The 12,464-nt window shown below is 40.5% G+C and overlaps 1 protein-coding gene across 47 annotated transcripts in view; it reads left to right on the top strand.

The window, feature by feature from the left end:
- OSBPL6 (oxysterol binding protein like 6) overlaps positions 1–12,464 on the top strand; it is a 214,829-nt gene that overhangs the window by 74,918 nt on the left and 127,447 nt on the right. For 9 of the 47 annotated variants that reach the window (XM_081579550.1, XM_081579570.1, XM_081579541.1 and 6 more), the window contains one exon: positions 7,013–7,089. The exons of the other annotated variants lie outside the window; for them this stretch is intronic. The gene's annotated coding sequence lies outside the window, so the exon portion shown is untranslated. The remainder of the gene's footprint in view (positions 1–7,012; positions 7,090–12,464) is intronic. 47 annotated transcript variants of the gene reach the window in all.

Raw genomic sequence — 12,464 nt, 5'->3', positions numbered from 1 at the left:
TAAACATACTCTTAACATACAATACAGCAGTCACACCCCTTAGTATTTACCCAAAGGACTTGAAAACATATGTTTACACAAAAGCCTGCATTGGTATGTTTATTGCAGCTTTGTTCATAATTGCCAACACTTGGAAGCAAGCAAGCTGTCCTTCAGTAGGTGAATGGATAAATAAACTGGTATATCCAGACCATGCAATATCACTCAGCACTAAAAAAGAAATGAGCTATCAAGTCATGAAAAGACACAGAAGAATCTTAAATGCATATTGTTAAGCAAAAGAAGCCAATTTGAAAAGGCTACATAGCGTATGATTCCAACTATATGACATTCTGGAAAAAGTAAAATTATGAAGACAATAAAAAGATCAGTAGTTGTCAAGGTTTGAAAGATGAAGAGGGTTGAACAGGTAGGCACAAAGGATCTTTAGAATGGTGAAAATACTCTGTAAGATACTATGATGAAAATAGATAACTACTAGTCATTAGTTATATAGTATAGCTGTGTTAGTATAGCTCAGTGAACTCTACTCAGGGCCCTGTGGTGACCTAAATGGGTGTGTGTGCACAGTTGTGTCCTACTCTTTGTGGCCCCATGGACTGTAGCCTGCCAGGCTCCTTTGTCCATGAAATTTTCCAGGCAAGAATACTGGAGTGGGTTTCTATTTCCTATTCCAGACCTACCTAAAGGGGAAGGAAATCCAAAAAAAAAAAGGAGATATATGTGTACTTATAGCTGATTCAAGGGGCTTCCCTGGTGGCTCAGCGGCAAAGAATCTGCCTACAATGCAGGAGACTAGGGTTTGATCCCTGGGTCTGGAAGATCCCCTGGGGAAGGAAATGGCATCCCACTCCAGTATTCTCGTCTGGGACATCCCACGGACAGAGGAGCCTAGTGGGCTACAGTCCATGGGGTTGCAAGAGTTGGATGTGACTTAGCAACTAAACCACCAACAATATAGCTGGTTCACTTTGCTGTACATTAAAAACTAACACAACATTTTAAAGTGACTATACACCAATAAAAATTAATTTTGCAAAAAGATACTATAATGGTGGATGAGTGTCAAATGTTTGCCCAAACCTGTAGAATGAACAGCGACAAAAATGAATCATAATTTAAACTATGGACTTTGGGTGATTTTGAAGTGTCACTGTAGGTTCATCAGTTGTAGCAAGGGTACCAGTCTGGAGGGGGATATTGATAATGAGGGAGGCTGTGCCTTTGTGGCTGCAGGGGCTAATATAGAAAATCTCTGTATTTTCCCCTCAATTTTGTTGTGAACCTAAAACTGCTCTAAAAAAATTGTCTTGATTTTTTAAAGGTCTTGGAAAAAGTGGTACCAAGAAATTAGAATTCTTGAGTTTCTGTGTCTCTCACTGTTTCTTGGGATTAATAAATTGGAAAAATATAAAACAGAAGTTAGTCAAATACCACTGAAATTCAGAGTTGGAGAAAGGATCTCCACATCCCATATAACACTCAGCATAACCAACACCTGGAACTTAATGATCCCTTGTTTTATTAGTGGTTCAAGACTCAGTGTTTTGTAGAAAGAGTTCCAAATTTATACTGGAAATGGGTAAATTTTTTTACCCATTTTACCCAGATTTGTTTCCTAACCTTTTCTTTTTTAAAAGCTGGACCATATCTGTTCTGAAATGAGAGCTAGTTCTATAATGGGTTTCTCCAAAAACCCAAGTGTTACTGTGATCCTGGACAAAAGTACACAGAGAGTAGTCTGTCAGAGTCGGAAGGAGCTTTGCTATTATCCGATTGCCTCACATCTTCGGTTTATAAATAGAGACCAAGCTCAGTGATACTGCTCAGTGACTTGCAAAAGGTGACACACTTTGAGGTAGCAGAACTGTGACTAGGAACCCAGACATCCAACTCCTGGTCTGTGTGTTTTCAGCTATATTGGGATGCTTGGTGATTGCATCTTTCTCTCTCTGACCAAGGGACTCCCACATCTCGGTTAGAAAGCTTAAGGGCCTTGCAGAGATACTGAGATAGATATGTGTATGTATTCATCATTCAGAAGAGACAGAAAATTCTCAGTCTCTTCTAAAATGATGATGAATGTAAACTTGGCTTCAGGATATTAGGAAGCCTCTGACATTGTAGCCTTTTGGCAAGAGCTTTTACCTCTTTTGCTGGCCAGAGTCACACTAAGTCATGTTTAGAAATAAAAAGGGGGGGCTGTGATATGGTAACATGGTGCTCAGGGAGCTCTCCTGTGCAGGTGTGGGGCCTTTCATTATGACTCACAGTGCCGCTGTGCGTGGGACACAAGTCTTGCTTTACCTAACTCATGGGTGCCAGCTGCTTTGTTCAGTAATATCTTCCAGTATTATTGAGTTTTTGAAATTATCTGACTAGGGAAAGTAAAATCCATAAACATGAAAAAAAAGTAAATTAAGTCCTTGAAATTACATGATCGAAAGCATCATTCTGTCTTATAAATGTTTAAACTGATCATCACATCAACTCTGTGGATTTATAAGACATCATCTCCTTCTAAGACCTTGTAGCAATTCACAAATGTTGATTAATGAGTGCTGACCATACTCCTCCTTGCATGTCCTGTGAATTCTGTAAGGGTATTGGCAACAGTTTTGGCTCAGAGTAATAAGGGCACATTTCACAGGTGAACTTCTTCCATCAATTCCATGGGAAACAGGACTAATTATATGAAATTGTCAAACTACATGACTTTGAACTATATGGAGTATGAGGATTCTTTAAACACGCAGAATCTCATGCCTTTCAACATGGTAATAATTGTGTTTTAACGTATTCGATCTGCAGGCAATACTTGCTCATAAGTGCATTTGCAAGCTCCACCTCCCCACCACCCCCCCTTTATAATAGCATAATCTCCAAGGGGTTCCTGGACCTTAGGTTGGAAACCGCTGACGTAGACTTCCAGGGAGTGAACACTCAAAGAAGAGTGTTAACAGTGGGGCACAGTGGTTTTGTTTTTTGTTTTTTGTTTTGGCTGTGCTGGGTCTTCTTTGTGGCCCAGGCTTCAAGCGGGGGCTCGTCTCCATTTGTGGTGCGTGGGCTTCTCATTGCAGTGGCTTCTCTTGTTGCAGAGCACAAGCTCTAGGGTGCTTGGGCTCAGTAGTTGTGGCTCCTGGGTTCTAGAGTACAGGCTCAGTAGCTATGGTGCGTGGGCTTAGTTGCTCTGTGACATGTGGGATCTTCCCAGATCAGAGATTGAACCCGTGTTTCCTGCATTGGTAGGCGGATTCTTTACCAGCAAGTCACAAGGGAAGCCTTCTATTTGTTTTTTTACTTTTTTAGGGTTTTGTACTGATTATTTGATTCCTTTTAAAAAGTGTGTGTACATATGTTAAACAACTAAATACAGCTCCCAAATTTTGCAAAGTGTACTTTAGTTCATGCCATTTTTCAAATCCAGGATTGAATAATTGTCCTACAGCTGTATTAGAGGTCATTGACTCTTTTCTGGTGACTTTGACTTAAAAATTTTAGGCCAGCTGTTGTAAGCATAGCACCATTTTAGTGGCAGGTGTGAGCTAGATCAGCATGCTTTCCTCTACCATTGACCTGAATCTGACATGACTGAAGCACGTATGCAGTAGATTGAATGTGTCCTCCTGAAACCCGTATGTTGAAACCCTAACCTCAGGTGGTGTCTTTGGAAGATGATTAGGTCATGAGAGTGGAGCCTGCATGAAAGGGGTTAAGTGTCCTTATAAAAGGGATCCCAAGGAGCCCTCACCCTTCAGCCTTGTGAGGACACAGGGAGAAGATGGTAGCCCATGAACCAGGATGGTTTTTTTCCCACAAGGCACAAAATCTGTCTGCACCTTGACCTTGACCTTTGCATCCTTCAGAACCATGAGGAATAAATAAATGTTTGTTGTCTAAGCCCCCCAGTCTGGTATTTTGTTACACCAGCCCCATGGATGAGGTCAGTGTTCTCTAGTTTTAAACCTTTCTCTTCCCTTTTCTTGCTCTTCTCCCCTCCATTACTCTTTTCCTCTCTTTTCATGGTTCTTTTTTTCCTTCTTCTCTTCCCTACTTTGTTCTGCAGATATTAAGCATGTAGCCTTGGGAAGCTTACAGATTAGTGGTTGAAACATGTGCATCCAAAGAAATCACAGAAATCTCTGACTGCAATCTGTGATAAGTGCTGAAGCAAAAATGTGGGTGCTGTGAGAATATGACAGAGATACAGCCCTTCCTGTGGGATCAGAGAACACTTCCCTGGGGAGCTGACAGTTGGGTTGATTTGGGATTAACTAGATGATAAAGATGGAGAAGGCAATGGCACCCCACTCCAGTACTCTTGCCTAGAAAATCCCATGGACGGAGGAGCCTGGTAGGCTACAGTCCATGGGGTGGCTAAGAGTTGGACATGACTGAGCGACTTCACTTTCACTTTTCACTTTCATGCACTGGAGAAGGAAATGGCAACCCACTCCAGTGTTCTTGCCTGGAGAATCCCAGGGACGGCGGAGCCTGGTGGGCTGCCGTCTATGGGGTTGCACAGAGTCAGCCCAACTGAGGTGACTTAGCAATAGCAATAGCAGATGATAAAGAAAGATGCGTTTTCCAGACAGAGAAAACAGAATGCGCTTAAAGAATTAAGTTGAAGAGTGATAGTTTTGCTGAGGGGGGCGTGTGTGTGTGTGTTAGGCTCTCAGTCATACCTGACTCTTTGTGACCCTATGGACTGTAGCCCGCCAGGCTCCTCTGTCCATTGGGATTCTCCAGGCAAGAATACTGGAGTGGGTTGCCATGCCGTCCTCCAGGGGATCTTTCCAACCCAGGGATTAAACCCGAGTCTTTTACGTCTCCTGCATTGGCAGGCAGGTTCTTTACCACTAGCGCCACCTGGGAAGCTGAGAGATGAGGCAAGGGCAAATCACACCAAGGTTTGTAGGGTCTGCCTGTTCAGAATTCTGGCTTCAATCCTAAGAGTGGGTCTTAACATGAAATACTTTTGTGTGCCCAAGTGATTCAAGGACCACATTGAGCCCAATGAGCTACTGTTCATATACTATATGTTCTTTGATTTTCACGCGACAATGCTAACCCTGTAGCTCCTTACTGACTGTATGTGTCCACTAGGGCTGCCATCACAGAATGCCACAGACTAGATGGCTTAAGACAGAAACTTATGTTCTCAAAGTTCTGGAGGTTCAAGTTCAACATCAAGATGCCGTCAGGGTTGCCTTCTTGTGAGGACTCTTTTCCTGGCTTGTAGATGGCTACCTTCTTACTGCATCCTTACATGACTTCTGTATGTGCTGGGGGGTAGGGGCGAGGGAGATCAATATCTAGTGTCTCTTCAATGGGACACATGTATCCCATTGCTCATTGCAACACTATTTACAATAGCTAGAACATCAAAGCAACCTAGATGTCCATCAACAGATGAATGGATAAAAAAGTTGTGGTATATATACACAATGGAATATTACTCAGCTATAAAAAGGAACACATTTGAGTCAGTTCTAATGAGGCGGATGAACCTAGAACCTATTATACAGAGTGAAGTGAGTCAGAAAGAGAAAGATAAATACCATAGTCTAACACATATATACGGAATCTAGAAAAATGGTACTGAAGAATTTACTTACAGGGCAACAGTGGAGAAACAGACATAGAGAGTAGACTTATGGACGTGGGGAGAGGGTAGGAGAGGGTGAGATATATGGAAAGAGTAACATGGAAACTTACATTACCATGTGTAAAATAGATAGCCAACGGGAATTTGCTGTCTGGCTCAGGAAGTTCAAACAGGGGCTCTGTAACAACCTAGAGGGTGGGATGGGGAGGGAGATGGGAGGGAGGTTCAAAAGGGAGGGGATATATGTATACCTATGGCTGATTCATGTTGAGGTGCGACAGAAAACAGCAAAATTCTGTAAAGCAATTATCCTTCAATAAAAAATAAATTAATTAAAAAAAAATCTAGTGTCTCTTCTTGTAAGGACACCAGTCCTATCAAATTGGAGCCCACCCTTTGACCTCATTTAACTCGAATTACTGTCCTAAAGGCCCTATCTCCAAATAGAGTCACATTTGGGGGTTAGAGCTTCAGTGTATCAATTGGTGGCGGTGAGGTGAGGGGCGGGGGCAGACAATTCAGCACATAACACTGACCTGTCACAGTCTGGAGTGTGACACCTAATGATTGTCCAGGACAATACCTCATGATTTACAGTGGGCAGGTGTCTTAGAAGAGGACAGCCCTTAAAGCCCTGCAGCACTGGGGCTTCTCCCTTTGAATACCAGTGAAAGAGCCAAACAGAACCTGATTCTGTTAGGTCAGCATGCTCCATCATGGAAGCCCCAGGACTTGGGATTGATCAACTCACTGCAACTCTAAAGTGGGCCTAGCTCACCACCATGGACAGATGGTGCTTGGTTGCGGGGATGCTACAGGTCAGTGGGAAAGTTAACACAAAGCCTTAACACAGAGAGAGGCCGAGTCTTCCAGATGCAACCCTCAGAGTCTCGTGACATCAGGTGATAACAGTCAGCTTCAAGAGTCACGTGAGACCTGCTATATTTAACAAGGCCACAGAGAAGAGAACTATGAAACTTAGGTAATGAGCTGTTCTTGCCCTTTTTGTGAAAACAGTGGTAATTATGTTAACTACCTTTGGCTGTGGGGTTTGTGCTTTTTCCTGGGTCTTTTAAATTAGCGATCCTTCAAAAAGTCACCTATAAGAAAAGATCCTAGGGACATGAATAAGCGTGTCATTCTCAAGGGTATTTTCTGACATGTTGATACATACGGCATCACCAGGGCCGTGAGCGGTCTAGGATGGGGAAGCAAGAGAAGCATGTCTATTTTTGTTTTTCCCGGTGCTTCGCAAGCTGTCAAGGGAAGGTTCATCATTTTTCCCCCAATGACATGACTTTATTGATTACATCTGTACTTTCCCCACTTTACCTTTTGTTTATTCTTATTATAAGATTCTATAATGAGATGAAATTATATAGGATGAATTTCAATCTCTTATAGGTTGGAAAAGGATCAATGAAGGAAAACTTAGAATAACAGAATCCCCATCCTACACTCTACTGGTAGATATAGCATATGTAAGTATAAGCTATATACTGTCTTAAGTGTCTTATGGGTTTTCAGGCTTCATATGTGGCATAAAAAGTGAAAACCTGGAGAAAAAGGACATTTGCCAGGAAACCTGAGGCAAAGAGAGGGACTATGATGTGATAGGCTAATAAATTATCAAACCCATGTTTGGAATAAGATGCTGTGCTAGGCATTTAAGGACATAGATTAAAAAACAACCAAGGAATTTGCATTTTAAGTTAGATTAGCTGTAAGTCTAAGCAAAATATAAAATGTCAAGTAATTGAAGGAAAGTAACACAGATGTGCTATCAGAAGGTGGTATGTGATTTATTGCCAAATGACTAGTACTACCAATCAAGAGATTTTCTATACTAGCATCTAAACTCGGTAACAACAAGGGCTATACTTGCAGTGCTTAGCATAGTGGTAGGCATTCATTGGAATGAATGAATGAATGGTGCTTTTGCTTGTTTGTTAAAAAGGCATAACTTATATATAGCAGAGTACACAAATTCTGAATGTAGACTCAATTTTCTGTATCTATGTCTGCAGAAAACTACCTCCAGATGAAGATACAGAACATATCTAGCACACTGGAAGGTTCTTTCATGCCTCTCCCAATCTGTGCCACACAATACCATACTTACTGCTGTCACTGTACTTTAATTCACCCTGTCTTTGAACTTCATATAAATGGAATTGGACAGTGGTTCTCTTTGGCTTAAGATTCACCCCTGTTGTTGCTTTTGTAGTTGCAGTAGCTTGCATTCGTAGTTGATTTTTTTTCATTTCTGTACATTGTTCTTAATGGACATTTGGGTTTCAAGTTTGAGGCTATTATGAAAAAAGCCACTGTGAACATTCTCAAATTTGCCTTTTGATGGATATAAACACTCTCTTCTCCTGAACATATATCCATTAGTGGGATTTCTGTGTCATAGAATATTATTACCTTTAGCTGACATTTTTTCTTGAAGTGATTATATCAATTTATATTCCCACCAGCAGTGTAAGAGAATTTAAATACAGACAGATTCTGAATTGTTTTGTGTGTTTCAGTAAACTTTATTCAAAATGTATAAAGACTCTGGTCATTATAACTTGAGGGAGGGAATGAGTTTTTCCCAATATTAATATTGCTCATATTTCCAGATTCTGAACTCTCAATGGCCAGACACAATGTAGGCCTTCAGTCAATATTTGAGTGGATTCTGAGATATGTCCATAGTTCAAGAAAGAAGGCAAATATGAGAGCAGAGCATTGTGGCAACCAATTATTTAATTCTGTCTTTTACTGATCAAGACTTCCCATCATCAGTTGCATGATCCCATTCATTCCACAGTCCTAACTGAGAGTCTGTGCTGTGCCAAGAACTCTGTCCTACTATTGCTGCTGAGTAAAATTAAGGGTGTCGAGCAAGGCCCATAATAACACAGTGGCTGGTGCAGGATTGTGTTCGTGACCCAAGTTTCCCTCTGCTCCTTCCTCAGGATAGGTTGTGGGCTGCACCATAAGAGGAACCTGCAACGGGGCCCTGCAGTGGGGTTGGGCTGGGCTCAGGTGAGGTCTGTACCAAGTAGGATAGGAATTAGGCCATGAATGCTTTCCAGTAATTTCCTCAGTTTGGCTCTCTTATCAAGAAAGATCTCTTGTTTTCTTTTTGTGGGGATGAACAAGGAAAACCACAAAGCATGACTGTGAGTTATGTGAGTCAGGATATATATGCAGTGTGACTGTTGGTCACAGTCGCTTTACTAATAATAAAAGCTGACATCGGGCACCAGCTGTTCTTGTTCAGTCCTCATTACAACCCTATGAAATAGATACTCTTAGTCACTCCATTTCACTGATTAGGAAACCAAATAACAGAGGAAAGACAGAACTCTCCCAAGGTCACGTGGCTAGAGAGGGGCAGAAGGAATTTAAATGTGGATAGTTCTGGAGACTGGGCTCTTAGCCACTTACTGCATGACAGTTACTTATTACTTGCGACTTTCATCTTTTCAATTCATAGTCTTTGTTTCTATCAGCCTCACAGAAGTTGACTATTTGACATGAACATTTTAATGATTTTTGCGTGTAACTTCCCCCTGGGATGGCAGATTTGTAGTATGAAGAAAGTATAGTCAGCCCTCCAAATCTGCAGGTTCTGTATCTGCAGATTCGACCAACTACAGATTGAAACTATTCAGGGAAAACAATTTTCAGAAAGTTTCAGAAGCAAAACTTGAATTTGTGGTGTACTGGCAACTACAGGCGTACCGTGGCAGTCTTGAGGATTTGGCTCCAGACCACTGCAGTAAAGTGAATCCTGCAATAAAGTGAGTCACACGAATTTTTTGGCTTCCCAGTGCATGTAAAAATTATGTTTATACTATACCGTAGTCTATTCAGTGTCCAATAGTATTATGTCTTAAAAAGCAATGTACATACCTTAAAATAAAAATACTTTATTGGGACTTCCTTGGTGGTCCAGTGGTTAAGACTTCACCTTCCAGTGCAGGGGGTGTGGGTTCAGTCCCTGGTTGGGGAGCTAAGATCCTACATGCCTCGTAGCCAAAAACTAAAACATAAAACAGAAATAATACTGTAACAAATTCCAGACTTTAAAAATAATCCACATTAAAAAAAATTTTAAAGAAAAATCCTTTTTACTAAAAATTAATAACCATCATCTGAGCCTTCAGTGAGTCCTAATCATTTTTGCAGTAGTAACATCAAAGATCACTAATCACAGATCACCATGACAAAAATTTTAATAATAATGAAAATGTTTGAAATATTGCAAAAGTTAACCAAAATGTTACAGAGACACAAAGTGAGCAAATGCTGTTGGAAAAATGGCTCTATAGACTGACTTGACACAGAGTTGCCACAAACCTTCAATTTGCAAAAAAATGCAGTATCTTTTAAGTGCAATAAAGTGAAGAGCAGTAAAAGGAGGGATTTAAACAGCATTTACATTGTATTGGGGCTTTCCTAGTGACTCACATGGTAAAGAATCTGCCTGCATTGCAGGAGACCTAGGTTTGATCCCTGGGTTGGGAAGGTCCCATAGAGAAGGGAATGGCTACCCACTCCAGTATTCTTGCCTGGAGAATTCCATGGACAGAGGAGCCTGGAGGGCTATGGTTCATGGGGTTGCAAAGATTCGGTCACAGTTTCACTTGCACATTTCACTTACATTGTATTAGGTTTTATAAGTACTCTAGAGATGATTTAAAGTGTACAGGAATATGTGCATAGGTTATATGCAAATACTATATGCCATTTTATATAAAGGACTTGAGCATCCTTGGATTTTGGTGTTCACTGTAAGTAGGCAGGAATCCTGGAACCAGTGCCCCACAGATAAGGAGGGATGACTGTATGGCCTATAGAGGTATTAGAATGAGCCATAGATCTCAATTTTTAAAAAGGAAAAATTTTAATCTAATATTAGTTCATCTGTGTCAGAAGTTATGTAAACTGGCAGCCATACATACTACTCAATAATGTCTGTGAATTCTTAAATTAATTATGTGTTGTATGTAATGAGAAGTAAACAATAATTCTGAGGTCTGAAAATGTATGAGTTAAAAAACCTGTCCATAATTAACATTTGAACACCTGTCATGGGGTATGCGAAGTACTAGATCCTGAATATATATCGTCGGAAATCCCCAAAGCAGCTTAATCTAGGTTTTATTAGAGCCCCAGTCCCCATTTTTCAGATGAGGAAATTGAGGATCAGATAGGCTAAGTAACCTGCTCAGTTTCATAGCTGGAGAACTTTGCTGGGATTTGAAGTAAGTCTGTTTTACTGCTAGACCCATGCTCTTTCCAGGATGTCACAGACTTCTACTTGTGCCCAAAGGAAGCCCTCAATTTCAAGGAAAACTACTGTTATGTGATATCATAGTCTACCCAGCTTTCTTCATCCATTTTTTAAATCCATCTGTGACATCCAATTAAATTTCCAGAAGAACAATTTTGAGTTGTAATGGATGGCATTGTTCATTGTCTCAGCATTTTAAAATTTATCCTGCTTTTACTGCCAGTATCATCTATCTGAATACAGGAAGCTTTAGTCATAAGAATGTTAATAGGCCTGATTCAGTTGTCAGATTTTTTTGTGGTCTAATGAACAAACAAGTAAGTCACTGTGGAAACCAAATAGAAATCTAGATGCATTGATACAGCCAGAGGACTAAGAAATAGAGCAGCTTGAAATAATTCGATCAAAGTAGCATAGGAAGTAAAAGAGACTGACTCAAAGAGAAATGAGGCCAGGGTTATTCAGTTAAGCCTTGTATGGAAAAAATACAGATTACATATACAGAACTAATACTTGTTTAAGATCTTATTTTTTTAATTTTTATTATTATTATTTAACACCAAAAACATTTTGTATTGGGGTATAGCTGATTAACAATGTTGTGAAAAGGGAAGGGACTCAGCCATACATATAGGGTCTATTTTATCATTTCAGACCACTGCACAATTTATAATGATGCCACTGACAGTGTTTACCTTTTTTGTTAACAGATTTTAGCATTATTTTGACTTCAGTTTTAATGTGGTAGGCGTATCTGTACTATAAAAGAACATATAGTTATTTTAAAAGTAAGTTAAAACAGGGTCTCCAGCTACCTGCTCGAAGGATTCAGTTGCTCGAAGATTCCAGTAATCTGAGAGACACCAACAATGTGATATTGGAGACTGGGTGTTCCAAATGTCATTGACAGGAAAACCACCCCAGGTAGAGCACTCAATAAAACTTTCCATGAGCATAATTCTGAGTCCAGACATCCCTGTAAAAATGTTCTTTCCTCTGGGTTTAGGGCATTAAGTCATCTATTCTTTCAGGATTTGGAGTTCAGGAAAGTTACTTAGGTTTAGGAGTGCGTATTGAAACTCATTAATGTGACAGTTTGTGAACTGAATAGTAGAAAAGTATCATCTGTGAATATAGATCCACAGTCCGGATGTGGACTGGGCAGCGGTTCAGTGGCCTGGCAAGAGCACAGCGATCAGCACAGTGCTAGAGCATCACCCCAGAGTGAAGTGAGCCTCTCCTTTGTGATCCAAATAGGTGTTTCAGTTAGCACCACCCAAGTGACCTGACAAGTGAACTTCTGCCCAAGCTATATCAGATTGCCAGGGTTTAGGGGTTCTTTTATTCATCTTTCCTTCTCTTGGAACTCGTGGGTTCTTTTATGTATCAGATTCTCCGATTTTGGTCCTTGGTTATTTAGAGTTTAAAGCACATTAGATATGATGATTGCAATTATCACTCTGTACACAAGTCTCGAGGGCTCTTTATCCAAAGCCCAGAGGTGAGTAGTGTTTTGAGTCTGTAGTAGGGGAAGTACAAGACAAACTGTCTTATGCCTTCTCT

Source organism: Giraffa tippelskirchi, chromosome 3 (assembly GCF_054371585.1).
Source record: "Giraffa tippelskirchi isolate mGirTip1 chromosome 3, T2T-mGirTip1v1.2.pri, whole genome shotgun sequence".
Taxonomy (NCBI): domain Eukaryota; kingdom Metazoa; phylum Chordata; class Mammalia; order Artiodactyla; family Giraffidae; genus Giraffa; species Giraffa tippelskirchi.
This window is presented reverse-complemented; position numbering and strand designations above follow the sequence as displayed.